Source organism: Carcharodon carcharias, chromosome 6 (assembly GCF_017639515.1).
Source record: "Carcharodon carcharias isolate sCarCar2 chromosome 6, sCarCar2.pri, whole genome shotgun sequence".
In the NCBI taxonomy this organism is placed as follows: Eukaryota; Metazoa; Chordata; class Chondrichthyes; order Lamniformes; family Lamnidae; genus Carcharodon; species Carcharodon carcharias.
The window spans coordinates 85,479,227-85,503,537 of NC_054472.1; the positions used below are offsets into that span (position 1 = coordinate 85,479,227).

The 24,311-nt window shown below is 42.4% G+C and overlaps 1 protein-coding gene across 3 annotated transcripts in view; it reads right to left on the reverse strand.

The window, feature by feature from the left end:
- The window catches only part of sulf1 (sulfatase 1), a 421,690-nt gene extending 410,523 nt beyond the window's left edge, over positions 1 to 11,167 (reverse strand). For all 3 annotated transcript variants that reach the window (XM_041189449.1, XM_041189450.1, XM_041189448.1), the window contains exon 1: positions 11,048 to 11,167. The gene's annotated coding sequence lies outside the window, so the exon portion shown is untranslated. The remainder of the gene's footprint in view (positions 1 to 11,047) is intronic.
- Between the last annotated feature and the right edge of the window lie 13,144 nt (positions 11,168 to 24,311).

Here is a 24,311-nt window from a genome sequence, read left to right on the forward strand (position 1 = left end):
GGCCTCTTATCATTGGCTACAGCCTGCTCTGGGGTGCTCCCTGCCTGATAGGGTCCCAAGCCTGTCAATCAGGCTGGCTTTGGTTTGAGATCCTGTTTAAAAAAGTCTCAAGTTGTGGGGTTAAAACTCCATAACGTGCAGGAAACCTGGGCCTCCAGGTTTCTCAACTGAAACCCAACCCCTCCAAAGCTGCCTTTGTCAATATTAGAACCATCTGTCCACAGATGTTGCCTGACCTGCTGAGTATTTTCAGCATTTTCTGATTTTATCATTGGAAATTCACCCCACTGGGCTTAACAGCTAACATTATTCAGATCATACTCATGTAAAATGTCACAGGTACTAAAATTCTATGACAGCAGTTTGTTTCACACATACCAACACTATTAACACATAAAAATTTACAAAGATATAACAGAGTAAATCTTCTCCAAATGGGTAATGGAGATAACCTGCTACATAGACATCGAAGTGGCCAGCTGTAACCCACTAGCTCCAACAAATTCATGGCTAACTACCAGCAGGTCAGAAGTAGTACCCACAGATGGTTCCCACACAAATTAGAGCTGCTTTTACATTGGGTTGTTTTATGAGCCTTGCACGTTGGCTATTTAATTTGGTTTCTTGCATGCTAGAGCTGAATCTTGCCGGCCCCAAGACGGCAGGCATGGAGGTGGGGAAGCTGGGAAAGTAATGGGAGGCTGCACCAATCGGTCTCCCCAACACATTCTCACCACCAGGGAAGCAACCCAGGATTAGCGGAGAGAGGATTAAGAATGTACACCGGCTGCCTGGGCCACAGAGGAGGACAGCCAATTTAAGTAATTAAGGTCCCAATTCAGGGTGATATTTCCAGCCTTGCTGGCATTTTGGTGATGGTAGAGCAGCTACCCGCACCCCCCACCCCCCTTCGGCCCCACCCCGCCCCAATTCATGGGGAGGCTACCAGCTTAAAGGAGGCAGACTCCATGTAGCAGTCCAGTTGGTGCCATCACAGCCACAGCCTCCATCCCCAAGGGGGGGGCACAGGCATCCAAGACCTCAGCCTCATGGCCCCAAGTAGAGGCACGTCCCCTCTGGTCCAAGGTGCTTGCTGCCACCCCCCTCTTAAAATATTGTTTTTCTCTCCTTCCAGGTGTCTCCATGTTGAGGGGCTTCTGAGAATCTACAGCTACCAGTCCTCTGATTGTGAAATAGGATGGTAAGCGTGAGAACGACCTATTAGGAGGTTCCCTCTTGGAAAATAGCTCTGCCGGTCTGGCTCTTGGCATGTGCAGGCTTGGGACCCCCATTTAGTTTCGATGCCAGGATCCCGAAGCCTAGGGAAAATCAGCCCCAAGAGACTGTGAGAAAACTGGCATTTTTTGCTATCAAATCTGTGAACTAGCAGCAGGCTTGTACGCCCACTGAGCTTACTTAAATGATGTTAATTTAGTTCAGCTAGAACCAGAAGGTTGACTCCATGATGTGTGGAGACAATATAGGCACTGTACTGCAATGCTGACGGGTGCTGCATTGTTGTGGCTATTATCTTTCACTCTGAGGAAGAGCAAGGAGTTTTGATGGGGCCCTGGCCAACATTCCCTCCTCAACAGGCCAGTTCGCTATCCTTTGCTGTTTGTGGGACTCTGACTAATTTCTCTACATACTAACAATGACTATTTCAAAAATGATTCACTGCATATGAATGCTTTGGCATGTACTGGGAATTTGATATGATGCCATGTAAGTTACAGTGTGTTTATTCTTTCTTTAAAATGTGTTATACTGTTTCATTCAGATTCTGGGAAACAAGCATTTGTAAAACATTTACATTATTACATCTGACTCTTTTGTCCTGGCAGCAGAGTTATAGACCCACAATAAATTGGGTAAGGGAGTCTGCTGCTGGGATAAGGAAACCAGATTTAGCTGCGTACTGACTTAAAAAGAGGTCAGTATAGAAGCAGCTTTACTTGCCTCTGTTGGGCAAGTGCTTAATAGCTGAACTTTTTTCAGGAACAAGGCATTCATTTCATTTGAAGGGGAGGAAACAGAGGAAAACTGGCAGAACCTGCTTTGTCCAGATCATGCCAGATTTGGCTTCCTGTTGGCTAACTTTGGAGCTCTGCTAACACAGTCACTGGCATGAGCAGAGTTGCCAGCTCTTGAACAAATTGTTGCCAAAATGTTGCTATGGATCCCTTTGTAGCTTTAAACATCCTCCTCTGTATTCCTGAAGGCTGATTAAAAATAACCGAAAACAACCAGAAAAATATGGAAAATTGCGAAATATTACAAATAAATACTTTCCTAGCTATTAGGAAAATTCTAGTTTTTACTCAGTTAACTTAAACGGAAAAGCCCCACCCTTCCTGACAACTCATAGCTGGCCAGGACTGGTACTGGATGGTAACTGTCCTTGTGTATACCAAATTTAAACAGGATTTTCCTGTGTGCATTGTACTTCATGTGGTATCCGGGTTCTACCATATATCATGCAATTTGTAGATAGTTTTACGTTGCTGGAAAACCATTGGCAGGTGCTACATTTGGGATTATTTTGTGCCTCCAGAGATCCATGATCATCAATGACTCAAATGTTCCTGGGTCCGGTAAACTGCTGTCTGGTCTCCAATTAAAATTGAAAGTGTGGATTTAGATTTCCTTGTTTTTAAATATTGGAGTTACAGGATTTGGAGTGGTGACTGTAAGACAAGTAAATAGGAGACACAGCACATTGAGATTGTGGATTTCTGTTTGATCATCCATTTCTTACCACTCTTGCCATATCTCCCCCGCATCACCACCCCAACCCACCACCTTCATCACCCTCTGGACCACTTCTGAAATGATAGAATGCCTAAATAGATGATGTTTCAGGGTTGAGAGACGAATGATCAATATCCATGGTATTGATGACCAGTAAAAACGTCTTAATCCCCTTGTCAGTTCTTACATTAGGGCTTCAAACCCAATTGTAAACTGTAGAGAGAAAAAAGCTATAATTGACATGAATGAACAGCTTTTAAAGGATCTGCAGTTTTCTCTGGCTTGAGTGGCAGCGTCCCCTGGAACTTTTGAGTGACTGCAGTAGTCGGCAAAAAGTAAACATTAGGATTTGGTACGTAGCAGTCAGAAACATAGCTCTATGCACTTGCTTCCTGGAAGAACTGAATGGAATGCTTTCCTGTACATTTTGGAAATTATAGTTTCAGTCTTCCCTGAGCTTTGGGTTTTTTTTGTCTTCTTTAATATAGTGGAAGAAAAACACAGTAGATACTTTCAATATAATCTGCGATTCTGCCGCACTTTATAAATACAAGGGAGTAGAACTATATTATTAAAAATAATAAAGTTATACACCAGTTTAATTCTGTAATTAGTGTAATATTTGGACGTCTTAAAGTTGTGAAAAGCACTTTATAAATATAAGTCTTTTACTTTGAGATTATTGAATGCTAGGGTGGATCTTTATTTGCATTATTGTGAAGGATGCTGATTTGAAACAATTCCAAATTTTTTGCCACTGGAGCTCTTTGGTCAGCTGGTATAGTTTTTGATGCATCTCAAAGCTCTCTGGCTGTACCATGAACTTCCACAGTGCACACACAACAGTGTTATCACTTGCTGCACTATATCTCATTGGAGGAAGTTAAGATTAATTATTGTTCTTTTAAATTGGATTCCAGGAGACTCAAATCTGGCTGCCTCATCCCAGTGTCAAAATTGTAGGGTGGAACCATCAACTTCAATGGAAAGAAAATCAAGTGGGGTTTATAACAGGTGTAAATCTGCTCATGGCCATTTTATGCATCCTATCAATATTGAAAGTTCCTCTCTTTGTCCGCAAATAACTGGGTCAATGGAGGAACCTTATAGTGATGATGGGGGTCTCAGCTGCCAGCTGGAAAGCTGGTGAAAGACCCTGTGTCACCTCTTTTAGGGAAAGGCTGGCACAATTTGTGCCACTCAGGCACCTCACAGGCCAGCAGCAGTAGCTGTTGCCAGTATGACTCCCACAGGTGAATGATGGGGGTGGGGGGGGTGAGGTGGGTATCCACAGCAAGAATGAGGAGTTGGCTCTCAGTGGGCCCCATCTTCTTCCCAACGCTCTGTACCTCAATCAGAAACTGAGAGCCTTTGAACTCCACCCTGGGAGTCTGCAAGCAATCCTGCAAAGGTTTACTTGTTGTGCCACCCACATGGCAAGCCCCTGGGCCACCATTGGGTTAGTACCAGCCATGATGAGGCTGTTAAGTGGGTGCTGCAGGCCTTCCTTTCACAGGCTTAATCAGAGTGGAGGCAGGAAGATGGTGAGGGCCCTACCCATGCACCCCAATGAGCCATTAAGCTTGCCAGGGCGGGGGGGCAGAAGATTACAGCCTATGATTCTGTTGCCTGGATTCAGCAGTGTAAGCAGTGGTTGGCTCATGGATGTTGACCCCCCAGCAGTCAGGCTAAAACAGCAGCATTCTAAAAACAGCTTTAAAGTCCGTCAGCCTGACCAGAAGCTGAAACGGATCCTAAATTCTCCAATCAGGCCTCCATCCCTCCAAAGCACTAATACAGCCCTAATTAGGGCCATAAATGGCATACTCTGTGACTGTAACTTTGGTACATCTCATCTTCCTTAACCTTTGACATGCTTGGCATTCTCCTCCAATGCTTTGCCTTCATTGTTCAGCTCAATGGGACAACTGTTGTTTCATTCCACTCTTACCTATTGAATCATTGCCAGGGTATCTCATGCAATAGCTTCTCTCACTACCTCCATACCGTTATCCAAATCTTCCAAGGATCTAACCTTGACCGCTTTCATCCACAAGTGCTGTTGATAACAGCATTTACCGAGATGGGGTCGTTATCCAAATATATGCTGGCAACAGTCATCTCTCAACTCCTTCACTTCCTCAGTGTTGCCAGACACACCTTCCAAACCCACGACCACTACCATTTAGAAAGACGAGGTCAGCAGACACATGGGAACACCACCGCCTGTAAGTTCCCCTCCAAGTCACTCACCATCCTGATTTGGAAATATGTTGCCGTTCCTTCACTGTTGCTGGGTCAAAATCCTGGACCTCCCTTCCTAACAGCACTGTGGGTGTACCTACACCACTAGTACTGCAGCAGTTCAAGAAGGAAGCTCACCATCTTAGATTTATATAGAGCTTTTAATGTGGGGAGAAAAGTTTAATGGCACTTCACAACAGTAGAAGAAAAAATGAATGTTTAGTCAAAGAGGAGATATTAGATAAGGTGAGCAAAAGTTTGGTCATTGGCGCTAAAGGAGGGAAAAGAGGTTGCAAAGCAAAGCAGTTTAGGAAGGAAATTCCAGTGTGATGAGCCATGATGCAGAACATGCAGCATCAATATTTAGCGCACTGAGTAGGGGGATGCAGGAGATGGCAGAATTAAATGAATGGAGATTTTGGTGTGGAGAGGGGTGCGAGGGGGTTGACAGTCATGAGGTGCAGGAGGTTGCAGATGTAGGCAGGGTCAAGACCATAAATGGACTTAAACAACAGAATGAAAATTTTAAAGTTGGGGCATTGAATTACAATACAAATTAGCAAGGATAGGGGTGTTGGCTGATCTGGAATTTGTGCAGAATAGGATAGAGGCTGCAAAGTTTTGGATGAGCTGACATTAATTGAAAATGGGAAACTGGTCAGCAGACTGTTAGAATGATCAAGTTTGAAGGTGACAAAGGAATGTATGAGGGCTGCAGTACGAGTGGAGAAAGGGAAAGTTACAGAGATCGAAGGTAACAGTTTTTGTTTGGAGAGTAAATGGGGTCAGGCCAGGAACTCAGTTCAGGATGCTGAGGCTTCAAATAATGCTGGTTTAATATGAGATAGTGGCACAGGAGGGAATGGAATCAGTGCCAAGGGTCTATAGAGTTTGTGGTGGAGGCGAAGATGATGGCTTTGATCATGCCAATGTTTAGCAGGAAGATAAATCTGAAATTCAATGAACCACTGCAGTCCATGTGGTGTAGGTACACCCACAGTGCTGTTAGGGTGGGGGGTGCAGTTTCAAGATTTTGACTCAGTGACAGTGAAGGAATAGTGGTATATTTCCAAGTCAGAATGGTGGCTTGGAGGGGAACTTCCAGGTGGTGGTGTTTCCATATGTCTGCTTACCTTGTCCTTCTAGATGGTAGTGGTCATGGGTTTGGAAGATGCTGCTAAGGAGCCTTGGTGAGTTCCTGCAGTGCATCTTGTAGATAATACACACTGCTGTCACTGTGCACCGGTGGTGGAGGGAGTGAATGTTTGTGGATGGGGTGCCAATCAAGCAGGTTGCTTTGTCCTGGATGGTGTCGAGCTTCTTGAGTGGCATTGGAGCTGCACTCATCCAGGCAAGTGGAGAGTATTCCATCACACTCCTGGCTTGTGCCTTGTAGATGGTGGACAGGCTTTTGGGAGTCAGGAGGTGAGTTACTCGCCACAGGATTCGTAGCCTCCTGACGTGCTCTTGTAGCCACAGTATTTATATGGCTAGTCCAGTTCAGTTTCTGGTCAATAGTAACCCCAGGATGTTGACTTCCTGACCCCAATGACCCCCCACCCCCACCACTGACACCCTTTGGCAGCACTTTCGCCACACCGACTGCAATCAAGAATAGACCAAGCCATCACCTTCTCAGGTCAACCTGTGATACCCATTATCTCAAGAATGCATTAAATTACAATTAAGCAGCAAAGCAGCAAAGTTCACTGGTCAGAAACAATTGGGGGTGAGAATTTAAATTTGAATTAACCAATTAAGGGTTTGAACGAAGCAACAAAAATTTCATGGAGGAGCTTTCATACAATTTCAATTTAACACATTACTGGAATTGATTAACTTGAAGAGCAGGCTGTATATGTGTACTATTCAAAAAGGCTCACCTTACACAATATACCAAAAATGGAATATGTCATCTGACTCAGTGGTAACATAAGTATACACATTAATCTTCACATTAACGTTGGCAGAACATTTACCATCATTTCTGATTTGAAGTGTAGGTTACTAAATGATTCTTTCAGTCACGAGCAAAGATGTTGTCCCGTAACTTCTATGGAGTGGCAAACAGAATTGGATTGCCACTCTGCTCCTACTTTGTTACCCGGAAATGAAGCTGGTCCTTTCACCCAATCTTCTGACTCAGGCCAGGTGAGAACATGTAGTACAGTAGATTCCTGAGGCCCTGTGTCAAGGGCAGCTGAGTCGGGGCTAAGCCAAGCCCTCATTTTTACAGCTACCATAAAGTTGGTAAATTTAAAGGTCCAGTTACTTTGAGAAGCCTGGGAGAAGGTAATTTTGTAAGCTAAGTAAGTCGGATTGGGGGTTGGTGGGAGGTGCAGGTCGGGTGGTCAGTGGAGAGGGGTTGGGTAGTTGGTTGGGGAGGGTTGGGTGGTCAGGGGGGTTCAGTTGGGAGTGTCAGGTGGCCAGTGGGGTTAGGGTTGGTGGCCATTGGGTGTTCAGGTGGTCACTGGGTGCTCAGGTGGTTAGGGGGTAGTCAGTAGGGGGGTGGGGAGAGTGGTCGGGGCAGGGGAAGGCAGCCGCGGGTGCGGTGGTGTGGGGCTGAGTCCTGTGGGGTTTGGGGATGTAGTCATGGGGTCCCATGGAAATGTAGTGGGAGGTGAGAGGAGTCCCGAGGGTGTCATGGGGGCTGGGGGCTGTCCTGTGTAGGTCTAGTGGGAGGTGGGGGGAGCCCCATGGAGGTGTAGTGGGGTATGGAGGGTGGGGGCATCCTGTGTGAGGGTCGGGAGGGGTAAGTACTATAGTTACTCAGAAGTTAGTAGTAGTTTTAATTTTTCTAACTTTTTCTGGGTAACTATTACAGTCAGACAGTCAGAACCATCTGAAGTTTACAATTTACATCGCACTTTTGGATAGTTCCGATTGCAGGGCAATTGCCCAATGGAAGTTTGAACTTCCTGGGCAATTGCCAGGCAATCCTGAGCTGGTCCTTCTGTTGGGGGGTGGGGGTTTTCCCCAGCGAATCTTTGAGATACCTCCAGTTTCAACACCCCTGAGCTGGGAAGTTATGGGCCTATCTCTTGGACATTTCCTCCTAGAGTAGAGTAATCAACAAAGTAAAAACATTTCATTAGCCTCGCTCTGTAAAATACAGTATTAAATTCCAGCTACAATTTTCATCCCGCAAACATGAGCTGGGTTCTATATTGAGTTAAATTCTCAAAAGCCCAAAAACCTGGATCAAATTCTTGGAAAGTTTGTTGCTCAGGATTTTTTTTAGCAGCATTCCAATAGTTAAACCTGTTGAATGTATTTAGCAGATGATTTTAATCTTATGCATGCACAATAGATAAGAGAAAAGTGAATAAAAATTGTCAGTGAGTTAGACAGAGAACAAACTTACAGACAGTGAGATCTCAAGGCCTAGAAATTCCATAACTTCATGTCTGGTTTTTTGATTACCAGATGAGCACTAAGCCTCCAATGTTTCAAACAGAAAACCAGTGCTAGTTGTGTTCACAAAATTCAGATCTACACATGGCCTAACATGTGGCCCGCCACCAAAAAAGATTTTAAAATATACCTACCTTGGTTCTAGGAATGCATTCATATACATGAATTACTACTGACCACCATGCCCTCCCACCTTGATTTGTTAAAAAGCCTATCTTTGGAGCCATGAGGAGAAGTGCTATGCATCACCACAAGAGCCACAATCACCTCCCACTACGAAAGTAGCCCACTTTCGTTCCCCTCCCGGAACTTACCTGAGGACTGCTACAAGTTATATAGGCTGCCCGACATTGAGGTCTTTAGTCACTGCCACCAGCTTGTGGCAGGTATGTTTATAAAGCCTGAGGACAAACATTTTTCCAAATACAGGATTCTTGGTTCAGGCACCTATTAATTGGGCTGCACCTAGACCGGGCCCAAAAGCTGGCCAAGACTCATTTCTAGGCTAGGAGGTGACAGAGCCAGAGATACAGTGAAAAAATTTCAGTGAAAAAAAATTTCCAGAAAAGTAGCAGTTTTGATGTAAGTGTGAAAAATAGCTTATTATGCTTATAATGATCTCCGTTCCATACGGACTCTGTGTCAGGAAGAAGGCTGCCAATACATAATTGTTGTCACAAACATTTTAGTAAAATATGCGTGAAATGTCCATTGTTGACCTTTAGCTTTGACAACAGCACGAAGCATTCGTTGATTCTGTCCTTGCAAATTATATTTGGGGAGAGCATTTGGAGCTGCATTAAAATAGAGTAGATTGCTGATGGCTACAGGTCTATCACAGGTGGTGAAGCAATAGGAGTAATTAGTTGACAAAAAGTATGAAAATAGATTCTTTATTCCACAATTTTAGAGTGTATTGGCTTAAATGTTGTTTGTTTTCTATGGTGCATTTGGTACCCATACATAAAATATGTCTGGTGACAACTGTTTCTTCTGCTGCTAACTGGCAGCACATCAATGCAGCCCTAGAGAATTCATGGTGCATAGAGGTAGAGGCTCAAGAAATTTAAAGGAGATTTTATATTACATGGGACCCGCATGAGTGATGCCAGATTCCTGAAGTATGGGACTTGTGCAGCCAAATGCAACTCAAATGTAAAATTTCTGGCACATGCTAAGACTGGATGCCAGGAAAACTAGTTCTATTGCAGGTCTTCCACACTGCTGGTGCTAGCAAGTTCTGCAATTTACATTTTGCTTGTCAGTTGTGAGTGGCCTACGCTTGAGAACCCAGAGACAAAACAAAAGCAACTTTAACATAAGACTCAAGTGTTGGAAATGTCTGCATTTTTCATTGAGGAGACTTTCTTCCACTTCTTCCTTGTTGCTTTATTATTACTTCTCACACTCTCTTTCACATATTTAATGCTGAAGACTTAAGTAAGTTTCTCTTTGTTCCTGTGACGCTATACATTATTACTGTTCCATAAGATTGTGATGCAGCATGCGGGTCACAAGCTGCTGCTATGACAGTGCTGCAAAGTAAATCTACAGGTGCGTGCAGCTAATAAAAGCTCCTTTATCAATCCACTTCCACAATCTTGCTGCCCGGAAGTGCAAAAAAGAGAGGCAGAGAAACATGTACCTGTCCACGAAAATACACGTACATTTGATGCACAAGAACAGACACATGCAAGCATTATTTATAACTAAATGGGCTGCCCTTAGATCCATGTTCCTGAGGTGAAAGGTCTGTTCAAAATTCATTGCTCCACCCAATCCTCCACTTATGCATTCACTGTCCTGTAACATTGGCCAATCAAAACAGTACAAAAAAAATAAAGAATGCAGTTGATAGTCACACCAATCTCAAACCCTATCTGACAAAGCTCTAGCAACAGATGGAATTTAAGCAGAATTATTTCCTTCAGTACACAAAGAGTTAAAAAATGAAAAATATTGCACCCGAACTATTTGTTGTATCCTGTGTAATTGTAATTAGAAACATAGAGTATGTTGCTATAATTATTACATTCTACAATTGGAAAGATCACACCAATATTTGTTAACTATAATCAGTAATCAACACTTCTTTGAACACTCAGAACATTAAACTAGATAAAGTGGCATTTCAAAGCTACTTTTGCCTGTTAATTCAACTAGTTCCAAATAATACTACAAAGAAACCTTTTAAAAAATGTCAGATAATTTACCAGTAACAGTGTGTAAACACATAGAAAACTGCAAGTGTCAGTGACTTCAACAGACTCTGCTTCCTGGAGTTCAAGCAGGAGTGCATATTGCTGCCTTTGTCATTCTCAAAAGTGGTATCAGTGGAAACAAGTAAAGGCTGATTGAAGACTGAGGCTCCTAACCTCCTAAACTCTTACTTTCCCACACCAGCTTAAGCAGCCCTGCCCCTTACTGAGACTGAGGCATTCTGATAGAATCACAGATCTCACTATTGGAAATCTTAAAAGGGCAAACAAAAAACAAATTACCTTTAGTGCTGAAGCATCAAGGAACATACTTATAATCTTCTAGTCATACAATAGTAACTGATAGAAAGGAGAAATAGTTTATGGTAGTTACATTCTAAGCACTTCAAAACTTCCTGTGTAAAAACAAAATCCTGTACCTGAGAGATTGTATTCCTTTTTGCCTAAGAGATCTTCTTGAAAGGATCTGGTTTCCACACGCAGTGTACTCTCACAGGACCACACAGTTCCTACTGTACAGCCTTTCCTCTCTAACCCCCACTCAGATGTGATGACACACACTAACCCCAACCATCTGTTGAAACACGTCCTCAACCACTCAGCACAAGACAGCCTACTCAATCCAATCACTGGAGCTGGGTGGCTCTTAAAAGCAGGAGGCTGGGACAAGGACATAAAAACTTTAGTTTTTAAGACTCTAAGCACCAGTAACCTGAGAGCGTGTGAAAGAGGACACTGCTATAAATGAGGGGAAGGGGAGGTACTGGAGGAGTAGAGGGGAGAGTGAATGTTTCCCCCGATAGTTAAGCTGTTATTTAACTCAGCTCCCTGTAATCCCAAGGGACACCCTTCCCCCCAGCAGCAGTCCACCACCACCCCCCCAACTTCCAAGGAAATTTCACAATAAGGTAAACTGAAGCACATTAGTCCCACTTCTAACATTCATAACCCATTCATTGAGAGTAGTTTCCCCTAACACTACAGTGCTTTAGAGGTGGTGACAGATCTATCTGAACTGCTGATAAAACTGTTAACACAGCAGTGGTTGTGCAGGGCTACTCCAGTGACAGCCCAGCACACTCCTTGTTAAGTCTCAGACTCCCTGCAGCATTCTTGCCTTCCCAAATTGACTAGTACAGCAACTCAAGCCACACACCATTGTCTCAGGATTTACACACCAAAGGCCTTTAAGCAAATGAACTCTTAATTGGTCAATAAGAAAAAAATCACCATAAATACAACTGTTGCATTTCTGTTAGGGAAATATTCCATTGCTTTATGTTGATGATACACGAGCACACCTCATGTACTGGGGAAGGGAGCAGAAAACGTGGGTAAGAGTGATTGCCCCTAACATGGAGCAGGAGTGGTCTGTGTAGTATTTTATGCATTGTACTCTCGACTAAAGAAGCTTATGTTGCTGACATGCACAGATCCGAAAATTATGTTTCGATAATCTTTAGTTGACACTTTGTAAGCTCAGCACACAAAAAATGGCAACAGTGCTAAAGGTCCATTTTGTGTGGGCGCATTTAGTAACTCACACTCCATTGGGAGTCAACATAAGGGTTCTTTGCTTTTTTGTTTTGTGTGTGATTTGTTTGGTCATTTTGTCCTTAATGTTTTACTTTTACACTGTCTTTATTTGTTTTTGCGTTATCTACCACTGAAAGGATCGCCACTTTTAATCTAAACACACCCTACTGGTAGAATGGACATTCCTCAGGGAATGCCTCCTGCCCTGGAGGGAATTTGAAGATGAGAAGGAGTTGCAGAGACATGATACAAGCATGATCTGCTGAACCTGAGTCCTGGAGCGGGGCTGGAGCTCATTGCCCTTCTGACTCCAGAAATGGGTGTGCTGCCATTCAGCCAAAACCGACACCTAGAAGGTGTTTATTTTTTTTTAAAAAGTACACACCAGTTTCATTCTTCAACTCAGACCTAAGTTCCTATGATTGGCAGGGACTGAAAGATTAAAAAGTGGAGGTGTGAACACTTAAAGCACACATTATAGGAGTCAAATCTACAGAAAAGTTAACTATTTTCAAATGTATAATGCAGAGGCACCCTTCAGTTCTCCATATAAATGAGGAAAATCAAACTGCAAATTAAAAGGTAATAATCATAGTTTTGAGAGAAGTTTAGTTTTTAGAATATCTCAACACAGTCTGCCCTGAAAACACTCAGGAAGTTCTGTATCGTTATTTGAACATCTTGTGTTCTAGCAAATAGCGTAGATATTGAAGTATAAGTTGACCTTTGAAGACTTGAAAAATCCCTCCAAAAACTGGAGGTCGACTTATATGTTGATTATAAAGGTGAAATGCCAGTGTCACCATTTTGAAATTGCTTCTGACGCAAAAAATGGGTGTGTCTTAAACTTCCGCACACCTTCACAGCACAGCACCAATTGCCTGCTTGAATCCTTATGTCCAGTTATGAGGTATCAGTAATTAAAACATGCATTTGTGGGGAGAAAAATTAAGACTGATTACTAAAGCGAGTATAGTATATCATGGCTAAAAAGTGGTGGCGGGTCAATTTATATACTAAGTATATGCAAAAACATAATTTTTGGGGTTGGAAAAAATGGGGTAATCTTGTACGCTGGGTTAACTTATATGCCACAATTTACAGTAATACATGTTTATTGCAGGTTTTTATGCAGTACTAAATCTAGAATATTAATTTAAACTAAACTGTGACAGTTCAGTAAGGGGATGTAGGCTTAAATTAATAAAAGGCACATTTTGATATCTGGAAGTTCATCTTCATAGAACATAAGAAATAGGAGTCTGAGAAGACCATTTAGTTCTTTAAACCTGCTCCATCATTCAACAAGATCATGATTGATCTACTACCTCAACTCCACCTTCCTGCACTATCCCCATATCGCTTAATTCCCTTAGTACCCAAAAACCTACCGACCTCACACAAAGAGTGATCGACACTTGGAACAAGCCTCAGAATAGAGCAGTGGATATAAAAACCCTGGAATAATTTAAGAACCAATTAGATACTGCAGGGGCACTTTGAGGTCTTTTTTTGCTGAATGAGCTAAGATGAGTAAATTACTTCACTCATCCATAATTATCTTGCCTTTGTTAGTTTCAAAAAGTTTTTTCTCATATGTCATAGTTTGCTTCCCTGAAGTTGCTGGTTCTGACTGCCACTGTCAGAAGCACCCTGATACTTCACTCAATTGAGGATACCATATAGAGTCATTTCGCCTTTAAAACCAACTGAAAGCCTATTTCTTTGACCGAAATTTAGTTTAGTCCTCCTAATTCCTTTTTCTTGGTTCCGTGTCTATTTTTCTGACACTTCTGCAAAGGCACATTTTTCTTTGTTTAACACACAATATAAATCTAAGTTGTTACTGTTGAATGGGATGTCTGCAGGCTATTTGGCTCTAGATGGCATCACAGCTGAGTTCTACTCCATCCTTATTGGACATTCAGCTGAAACACTACAAAAGTGACAGTCAGCATCATGCTCTTGAGCAGTGATCGAATATTTAATAAGGGCTGTTTCAAGCCCAAAGTGAAGCTGCTTTAGTAAGGAGACAACTAAACCAGTATGATTTTTCATACTTTACCACCATATTGAAACAAAGGAAGAGTTTTTTACATGACAAGCATATAGCTGACTGCAGACATTCAGCTCTGTTACTGTTGGATGCAGTTCTAAGCATAAGCATAAGAGTCACTGGGAGCTGGTGCCATTGAAGCCACAAAAATATGGTTCTAGCATCTGCCATCTGGTTAAGACTGCCCAGTGAAGTAGAACAGGAGGCCATGAGTGCATATTTGCACTTTGAGTTCCTGTATAGCACAGGGGAGCCAGCATGCCTATGGATACTGACCAGCATGTTACAGAAGTCACTCTGCAAAGAAACCCAGTTCAGTGCCCACCACTTAATACATACATGTTTAACATAGCCGGTCATTCATATCAGTCAAAAACTGAAAACTATTATCATTTGCATTAACACCAGTTTCAAAGTTGTCAGCTTTAATGGCTTAAGTGCTTCATTTATTCCAAACATAAAAAGCTGTGTTTACTCACTAGTTTGCTCAACCAGCCAATAATTAGCCTATGAGAAAAGCACTAACCATTTATGCCACATTTGGTCAAACCACAACAGGAGTGTTAGCTGTTCAGCGATTGATGGAATGAATAAAGCAATCAGTATTACAGTTATGGAGTTACATATACAGGCAGTACTTCAAATCTCACAATGGCAAAACTATGAAACAATATAAGTTCATCTGAAACAGATGGAAACGGGTTTGTACTCGAAAGAGTTACAGGCAGTACTAGAAATTATTGTTAATACGAATTGTTAACACACATTAAATAAGATTCCAGGAACAAGCTGCCTCCTGGAGCCGGTGGGTGCCACTCCCAACCTGCCACCGTTAAATTTGCATGTATGAGAACTCGAGCCAGGTTGGGCTCGAGTTTGAGATTTTAAAAATGTTCACATTTTAATTTGATTGGTTTCATCTTTTGGTCATACAACTATTCAGAAAATAACCAGCTACTTCAATGGTCTGAATTCAGTAACGATGTTCAACCTCGAGGCAGTCTCAAATGCAATTTCACACTGCAGTTACGGAGTGCCATTGTTTGAATCAATTTAAAATTTCTTTAGTAGTCTTTTCGAAATCAGTTGACAAGCAACAACTTGCATTTATGTAGTGCCTTTAACCTAGTAAAATAACCCAAGATATGTCACAGGAGTGTCATCAAACAAAACTTGACAATGAGCCACATAAGGAGATAATAGGGCAGATGAGCAACTTTTGAATAAAGAGATAGACTTTAAGGAGCATCCCGAACAAGGAAAAAGAAATAGAGAGGAACAGAAGTTTAGGAAAAGAATTCCAGAGCTTTGCCCCTCAGCAGTTGAAGAAGCAGCCTCCAATGGTGATTAAACTCACGGAAACGCAAGAGGCCAGAATTGGAGGAGCACCAAAATCGCAAAGGGTTGGAGGAGGTTATAGAGATAGAGTGGGGCAAAGCCATGGAGAATATGAAAACAAGGTTGAGAATTTTAAAATTGAGGCATTGCCGGGCCGGGAGGCAATGTGGATCAAATGTAGGATAATTGGTGATTGGGACTTGTTGCGAGTCAGGATATGGACAGCAGAGTTTTAGACAAGCTTAAGTTTATGAGGGGTGGAAGATGAAAGACTGCTCAGGAGAACATTGGTGACATCAGCGTATCTAGAATCACAGAATCATACAAGCACACAAGAAATAGACCATACAGCCCATCAAACTTGCTCTGCCATTCAATATGATCATGACTGATCTACGGCTTCAACTCCGCTTTCCCACCCACCACCCCGATCCTTGATTCCTTCAGAGCAAAAATGCAAAACTCTGTCTATCTCAACTTTAATATGCTGAGTACTGCTGAAAAAAAGAGACATGTCTAAGCTTTTCAACTTGCACTCATCAGGACACTCACAAGAATACCAATATAATGGGGATAAACAGCAATTTATACTGTATGTGAAGAGAGTGATGATTGGTTGGCAAGTGATGTCGCCATGGAGAATACATCAGTGATGGTGACTGACAGTTAACTGCCAAGCATTGTTTGAAATATAAACCAGGCAGCTTGACCCTGATTGGTCAAGGCATTGCCCTGAGGAATGAGTCAGTGAATGGCTATCACTTATTTTGTTTAGCTGAAACAGGTGCAGTGTATGTACATGTTCTTTCTGTTGGGCTCGCAATGTGATGCATCTGTGTATACTGGAAGCTACATATATTAATACACAGAACTCTTTGCAAACAGAAAGAACATATACATACATTGTGCCTGTTTCAGTGGTGAATTCTCCATGGCAATGCCACTTGCCAACCAATCAGCACTCTCTTCACATACAGTATAAATTGTTGTTTTCCCCCCTTATATTCATATTCTTGCGAGTGTTCCGATGAATGCAAGACAATAAGCTTAGACATGTCTCTTTTTTCAGCAATACTCAAGTTATGTACTACCAAATTACTTAAATATATTCAATGACGGAGCATCCACAACCCCTGAGGCAGAGAACTCCAAAGACTCACAACCAATAAATGTTTCCTCATCCCCACCCTAAATGATCATCCCCTTATCCTAAGACTGTATCCTAGATTCTCCAGCCAGTAGAAACAACCTCTCAGTGTCTACCCTGTCAAGCATCTCCAGAATCTTGGAAAAACTCAGCAGGTTCTGCTGAAGGGTCATTCCGACTCAAAACGTTAACTGAGCTCTTCTCCGCAGATGCTTGCCAGACCTGCTGAGTTTTCCAGGTATTTTTGTTTTTGTTTTGGATTTCCAACATCCGCAGTTTTTTGCTTTTATCTCCAGAATCTTGTAGGTTTCAATGAGATCAATCTTTCATTCTTCTAAACTCCAGAGAATATAGAGCCAATTTTCTCAACCTCATCATAGGGCAGCACCCACATCCCAGGGACTAATCTCGTGAACCTTTGCTGTACCACCTCCAATGCAAGTATATCCTTCCTTAAATATGAAAACCAAAACTGCATACAGTATTCCAGGTATGCTCTAACCAAAGCCCTGAGCAATTCTAGCAAGACTTCTTTATTTCTGCACTCTAATCCCCTTGCAATAGAGGCCAACATGCCAGTTGCCTTCCTAATTGCTTGCTGTACCTGCAAACTAACTTCCTGTCTTCCTTGTATGAGCACATCCAAGTCTCTCTGAACATCAACATTTAAAACCTTCACCCTTTTAAAAATTATTCTACTTTTCTTCAGACTGAAGTAAATAACCTTACACTTCCCCACATTAAACTCCACCTGCCATCTTTTTGCCCATTCACTTAATCTGTATATATCTCTTTGCAGCCTCTGTGTCCGCTTCCCATAAAATGGTTACAGCACAGAAGGAGGTCGTCAGGTTGGTGCTGGCTCTCTGCAGGAGCAATTCAGCTACTCCCACTCACCCACCTTTCCCCGCAGCCCTGCAAATGTTTTTCTCTTCAGGTACTTGTCCAACTCCCTTTTGAAAGCCACAATTGAAACTGCTTCAAAGTGGAACTTGAAATTGTGCTTTTGGATGATGTCATCAAGGAACAGCATGTAGATGAGGATAGAAGGGAACTGAGGATAGATCTTTGGGTGACTCCAGAGGTAGCAAGTGAGGGAGTGGGAAGTGATTCTCTGGCTAGACTGGGTAGATAAGATTTGAACCAGGCAAGTGCAGTCCCATCCAATTGGACAAAGAAGGAGATGCACTATAGGAGGGTTGTATGGTCAACTGCATCAAAGGTTGCAGACAAGTCAAGAAGGATAAGGAGGGATAGTTTACCATATTAAAAATGGAAAATGGATAACTAAGGGCTAATCAGAAATACGGGCAGGGATTTTCCGTGCCCGCCAGTGTCGGGCATGATTGGTGGCATGAGCGAACAATATGGTGAGAAGGCCAAAAAATGGTTTCACGATGTTGGGCCGCGTTTTCTACCATAGGACATCGGTAACCTCATTGTAATATATCAGCATATCATCATAAGGCCAGCCTGCCAGACTGTTGGATTGTCCACCCACATCAGTGGGAAAAGATGCCGACATGTTTCACATCAGCATATATAAGGCATAGATTTTGCTGGCTGCACTTCACTCAGGACTTCAAGATTTGTTTGCCTACTTTGCCTCTGTCAGCAAGCGTAGTCATCAGCGCCAGGCTTTACAGACAGAACCACATCACTTTTAGGGGGGCTCACAGGTAGGTCTCTACCTACCAGATCAGCCAACGGCTGCAGGGCGAGGTCTTGCTTGGGGAATGGGGAGAAGTGGCCTCAGGCCAGGGAAGAGGCTGTAGGACGAGAGGTGTATTGGGGAAGAAGGGTAATCCCATGGTATGTGTGGAGGTACATGTTGATCAGTGCAAGTGGCATCAAGATGGTGAGGGCTGAGGAGGCAGTCTCCAGAGGAGATGAAGCCAGATGGACATGCGAGGGTATGTGTGTGAGAATGGCTGGTGATGTCCTTTGAGCTGGCAGTGAGTGAGATGCCACTGAATGTGTGTTGGGCTTGTGTGTGTGAGTTTAGAATGATGAGATGGTTGCCATATCCTGGCTGCACAGATGAGATCATTCATTATCTATCTGCATTGGATGGCCAACCTCCTCCATGCAGTATTGGCACTGATCACCACTGCCATCACCTACCAATCCAGAATGGGAGTAGAGAACATCACAAATGGACTCCATGGTGTCCAAAAGGCACTTGAGGACTGCCGTCTTCTTGCCTTTCAGGACCATGACTTCTTTGCTGCAGTACTGGGCTGGAAGCACTGAGTGCAGCTGTACTTGAAATGTGATGCCTAGCCTGATGAAGCAGTGAAGTGACAGTGAATTGAAGCCCACCTGCCATCGATACGGCGTGTATCCCGGGAATGCATAATTAATAGTGGGATTGGAATGATATGGCAAGAAAAGCCACCATTGTGGCCAACAGATAAAATGTCGTTTTACCTGCCCGCTACCGTACTTAGTGCAAATCTGGAACGATTCCACCCATAGGGTCAAATGTAAAGACTTATGACTCAAACTTTATTATTATCAGACATTATACCATCCATCATGTATAGCAGGAAAATTGCATTCTTACAAATGTGGCCACTATAAGTGGTGGGAACTATAAATATAAAAGTGCCAGTAAACTGTTACCATTGGCACAGAAACAAAGGGCATACATATATAGAAGATTAAGGAGTGATCTAATTGAGATATTTAAGATGACTAAAGGATTTGATAGGTTTAATGAAAAAATAACTATTTCCACTGGTAGAGAACAAGGGAGCATAACTATAAAATTAGAGCTAGGCTGTTTATGGGTGATGTTAAGAAACACTTCCTCGTAGTAAGTGTAGTGGAAATCTGGAATTCGCTCCCAAAAAGCTATTGAGGCTAGGTCAATTAAATATTTCAAAACAGACAGTGATAATTTTTTGTTAAGCAAGTATATTAAGGGGTATGGAATCAAGGCTGGAGTTAAAATACAGATCAGCCATGATTTAATTGAATGACAGAACCAATTTGAGGGGCTGAATGATCTGTTCCCATGTGCTTTGCTTCTGTTCAAAAGACCATAACCAGTCTTATATCAATGTTATTTTTATCACTGTAGGTGCCAATGTCCAGTTAATTCCATTCTTTACATGTGGAATTTTCTGCTTGACGTGCAGTGTGCCCACCGACAATTAAGGCCATTAAAATATCAATTAACAGGGATTTTTCGCTGCCCGTCCAAACTTATGATTAGCGGGTGGGCGAATCGGCCGGGCACCTTTGCACTTTTCAGGAAACCTCACCCAATGGGCGGGATGAGGTTTCCATAATTAAATTAAAAAAATAAAAATCTATGCACAGAATTTTTATAACGTCCACGCACAGGCAACTCATTCCGATGCGTGGACATCTTTTCCGGATTTTAAATTCTGTCTTTGTTGATTTTAAATTCATCAACTCCCTGAGGCAGCTCTCTGCCTTCAAGGAGCTTTCCTTTCGTGCTCCCCTGCGCCTACGTGGGCTTCAGCACTCGCCCTCTTCCCACCCTCACCCTGGCAGCACTGAGCCTTTCATACTGGCTGGCTGTTAATTGGCCAGCCAGCGTGAAATCACGGTCAGGGGCCAATTGCGGGTGGCAGCCGACCCGAAAACTCTACCCATGATATTAAAACCTGGCTGTGTACACTGGACACAACAAAAGCTACGGGCCTAAAACTATCAAGCTGTAGTGCTGAAAACCTACACAACAGAACCAACCTACTTCCAACCAAGTTACTCCACTTTGGCGAGGGCATCTACTTAACAATGTGGAAACTTGGGCAGGTATGTTCTATCTATACAAAACAGAACATATTTATTCTAGCAAATTATCACCCTTCAAGCTTATTTTAAGAAATACAGGGCCATCAAAGTTGAAAAAAAATAAAACTAATAAGTGTGTATGTAAGGGTGTTACTGTGGTAAAGGCAGATTCAAGTGTGGCTCTCTAAAGGAAATTGGATAATTATCTGAATGTAAAAAAAATGTGGGGCTATGGAGAAAAGGCAGCAGGGAAGAACTAGCTGAGTTGCTCTTGCAGAGAACTGGCATTGTCTCAATGAGCCAAATGGCCCCCTTCTGTGCTGTAACCACTCTATTCTCCTCCCAATCATCAGCAAAGGAAAGAAACAATTAATAAGTGCCATCAGGTGACACTTGCTAAACAGTGATCTGCCCACTGTCACTGAGTTTAGTTTTCATCAGACCACTTGACTTCTGATTTCATCACCAGCATGAATATAAGAGCTGAATGCCAGAGAAGAGGTGAGAATAGTTACCCTTGTCCTCAAGGTAGTGTTCCACCAAGTATGAAACCAAGGAGCTCTATTAAAACTGAGATTAATGAGGATCAAGGGAAACTTCATCACTGGCTGGAGTCATATCTGGCACATAGGAAGAATGTTGTGTTGTTGGAGGCCAATCATTGCAGCCCCAGGACATCAACTTGTTGTTGGCCCAGCCATATCCCATAACTTTTACCAACAGGAAAGATTTTAGCAGCAATTTGGGCAGACTATTACTTGCAAGTTCCCGTTCAAAACACATACCCTCCTGACTCAACAGTATACTGCCACTCCTTTATTATTGCTGGGCCTTAACCCTGGTATTTCTTGTCTAACACCCATAGCACAACTGCTGTGGTTCAAGAAAACCCACCATCAGCTTCTTAGGACAACTAGGAATGGGTGATTCATGTGGCCACTTGTCCTGACTTACACTCATCTGCAATATCCACTATTTAAAAATAGACTTGCTTTGTAAACAAACAGCCATTCATAACAGTAAACTCACTCACATCACCAGTTTCCACATGTACATTGGGATGCAGGCACTGGCAGTTCTGCTCTGTGAAGGAAATCTGAACTGATCAATTTACTGTAACATCTCACAAACTGAATCTTCCCTCACACACAAATCTCACTCTCTTCACTGCACACTTGTTCAGCTGTACTCTCTGTCCATCCCTTGTAAGGCAAATGACAACCAGTGGTCAGAGTTGGGGGTGGGGCTCCGAATTCCAGGAGTTCCTGCTTCTTAGTGTTCAATGGGACCTAATGTATCAGTGGACGCTGGTAGGTTAATTGAGTGCAAGTATATCGGTCTTCACAAGGACCTGTGTGTGCCATTCCAGGCAAGTGGCCTGGACCCTCAAAGAGGAGAAATAATCTTTTTATAGCTTTGTAGATCAATCTCCACCCCAGCCTATTTGTGGGTGCTAGAGTTTCCAGCCATTAGGAGGGCAGCGGAAATGCAGGCAAAGTTGGGACTGTCCCTACCTGCCGCAGGCAAGTGAGGTGCTCACCCAATGAACCTGCAAACTTTGGCAGTGTTGGTGTTGGAAGAGACTGTCATACAGAATCTTGGGGTAGCCACCAAAATCATAACCAAGGAATTTCAGGGCAAAAATACTTTCCCATTGAAAGAACAGAGTAACTATGAAGGAAAAATTCCTCTTTGTGCTATGTGTAACAAAATTAAAAATGTTTTCTTTCTATGCAGCTTGTTGTCTCCAAGAGAATAGGAACAGCAGCAGCAATGGTGGGACTACGGACTTTGCAAGTGAACGTCCTTCCCTAGGGATGCAATGAAGTTATTTCATATTTTAGATTTCTGACCATGACTCATGAGAGTAATATGATGTAAGATCTGGTAAAATTACCACCATTCAGCCAAACTTTAGCTCTTACAAAGGATTACAAAGGATATGTAGCATAGAAACGAGACACTCATTAGATCATAAGAAATAGGAGCAGGAGTAGGCTGTTAGGCCAACCAAGCCTGCTCCGCCATTCGATAAGATCATGGCTGATTGGATTGGGGCCTTAACCCCACTTTCCTCTCTGTCCCACATAACTCTCAACTCCCTTGTCGATCAAAAATCTGTCTAACTCAGCCTTTAATATATTCAATGACCCAGCTACCACTACTCTCTGAGGAAGAGAATTCTAAATACTAATGATCCTTTCAGGGAAGAAATTCTTCCTCATTTCCATCTTAAATGGGAGACCCCTTATTTTTAAACTGTGCCCCCTAGCTCCAGATATCCCTAATAGGGGAACATCCTCCTAGCATCTACCCTGTCAAGACCCCTCAGAATCTTATATATTTAATTAAGATAATTTCTCATTCTTCTAAATTCCAATGAGGATAGGCACAACCTGCTTAGCCTTTCCTCATAAGACAATCCCTTTGTCCCAGGAATCAGCCTAGTGAACCTCCTCTCAACTGCTTCCAATGTAAGTATCTCCTCCCTTAATTAAGGAGAGCAAAACTGTACATAGTACTCCCAGTGTGGTCTCATCAATGCTCTGCACAATTTTAGCAAGACTTACCTATTTTTGTACTCCATCCTTGTTGCAATATAGGCAAACATTCTATTTGCCTTCCTAATTACTTGCTGTACCTGCATGTTAACTTTTTGTGATTCATGTACAAGGACACTCAGATCCCTCTGTACCGCAACAATGTGCCGCCTCTCTCCACTTAAATAATATTCAAAGGAGACAACCTACATTTTCCCACATTATACTCCATCTGCCAATTTTTTGCCCACTCACTTAAATATCTAAATCCCTTTTCAGAATCTTTGTATCCTCCTCACAATTTGCCTTACTACCTATCATTGCAACATCAGCAAATTTGATTACAATATAGCCCGTCCCTTCATACAAGTCATTAACATAGATTGTAAATAATTGAGGCCCCAGCACTGATCCCTGTGGCACTCCACTAGGTACAATTGGCCAACCTGAAAATGGCCCTTTTATCCTAACTCTTTGTTTCCTGTTATTTACCCAATCCTATATCCATTCTAATATATCACCCCAACACCATGAGTTCTTATCATTTGTAGTAACCTTTTATGTGGCACCTTACTGAATGCCTTTTGGAAATTCAAATACACTACATCTACTGGTTTCCCTTTATCCATCCTGCTTGTTACATCCTCAAAGAGTTCTAATAAATTTGTCAAACACCATTTCTCTTTCACAAAACCATGTCGACTCTATCTCATTGTATTATGATTTTCCAAATGTCCTGCTACTACCTCCTTAATAATGGATTCCAGCATTTTCCCAATGACACGTTAGACTAACTAGAGCTGAAGTTTCTTGAGCTGCAGGCACTTAACTGCAAATGTGATTGCTGTGGATCACATTGGCGTCCAGCAACTCCCACATACTATAGCTGCAACACATTACCTGCCCTGTCACCTTTATTGTGCTTAACTTAGCTAATTAGGTTTCAAGTTTAGAAATATCATTGTCCACAATTATACCAAGTATTTTAATTAGTTAAGGTGTAATTTTAATGCAACAATTAAATCTCTCCAGTACCAGTTTAAACTACTACCCATGCTTAGAGGGATAAAATCTTAAAAACTCACCAATCAAATACCTATTCGCTTAATTGAAGCCTTGAACATTCACCAGCTTTTGAAGGCTATAAAAAACGATATAAAAAGGAGCACCTCCTTCCCCCTCTGCACCAAATTTTTTGTTGCACTCTGGTATCACATTCTGTTACTGCCCAAATAGTCCATGTCAATGTTTATGCTCCACTTGAGCCTCCTCCCATCTTTTCTCGCCTAAGCCTACTA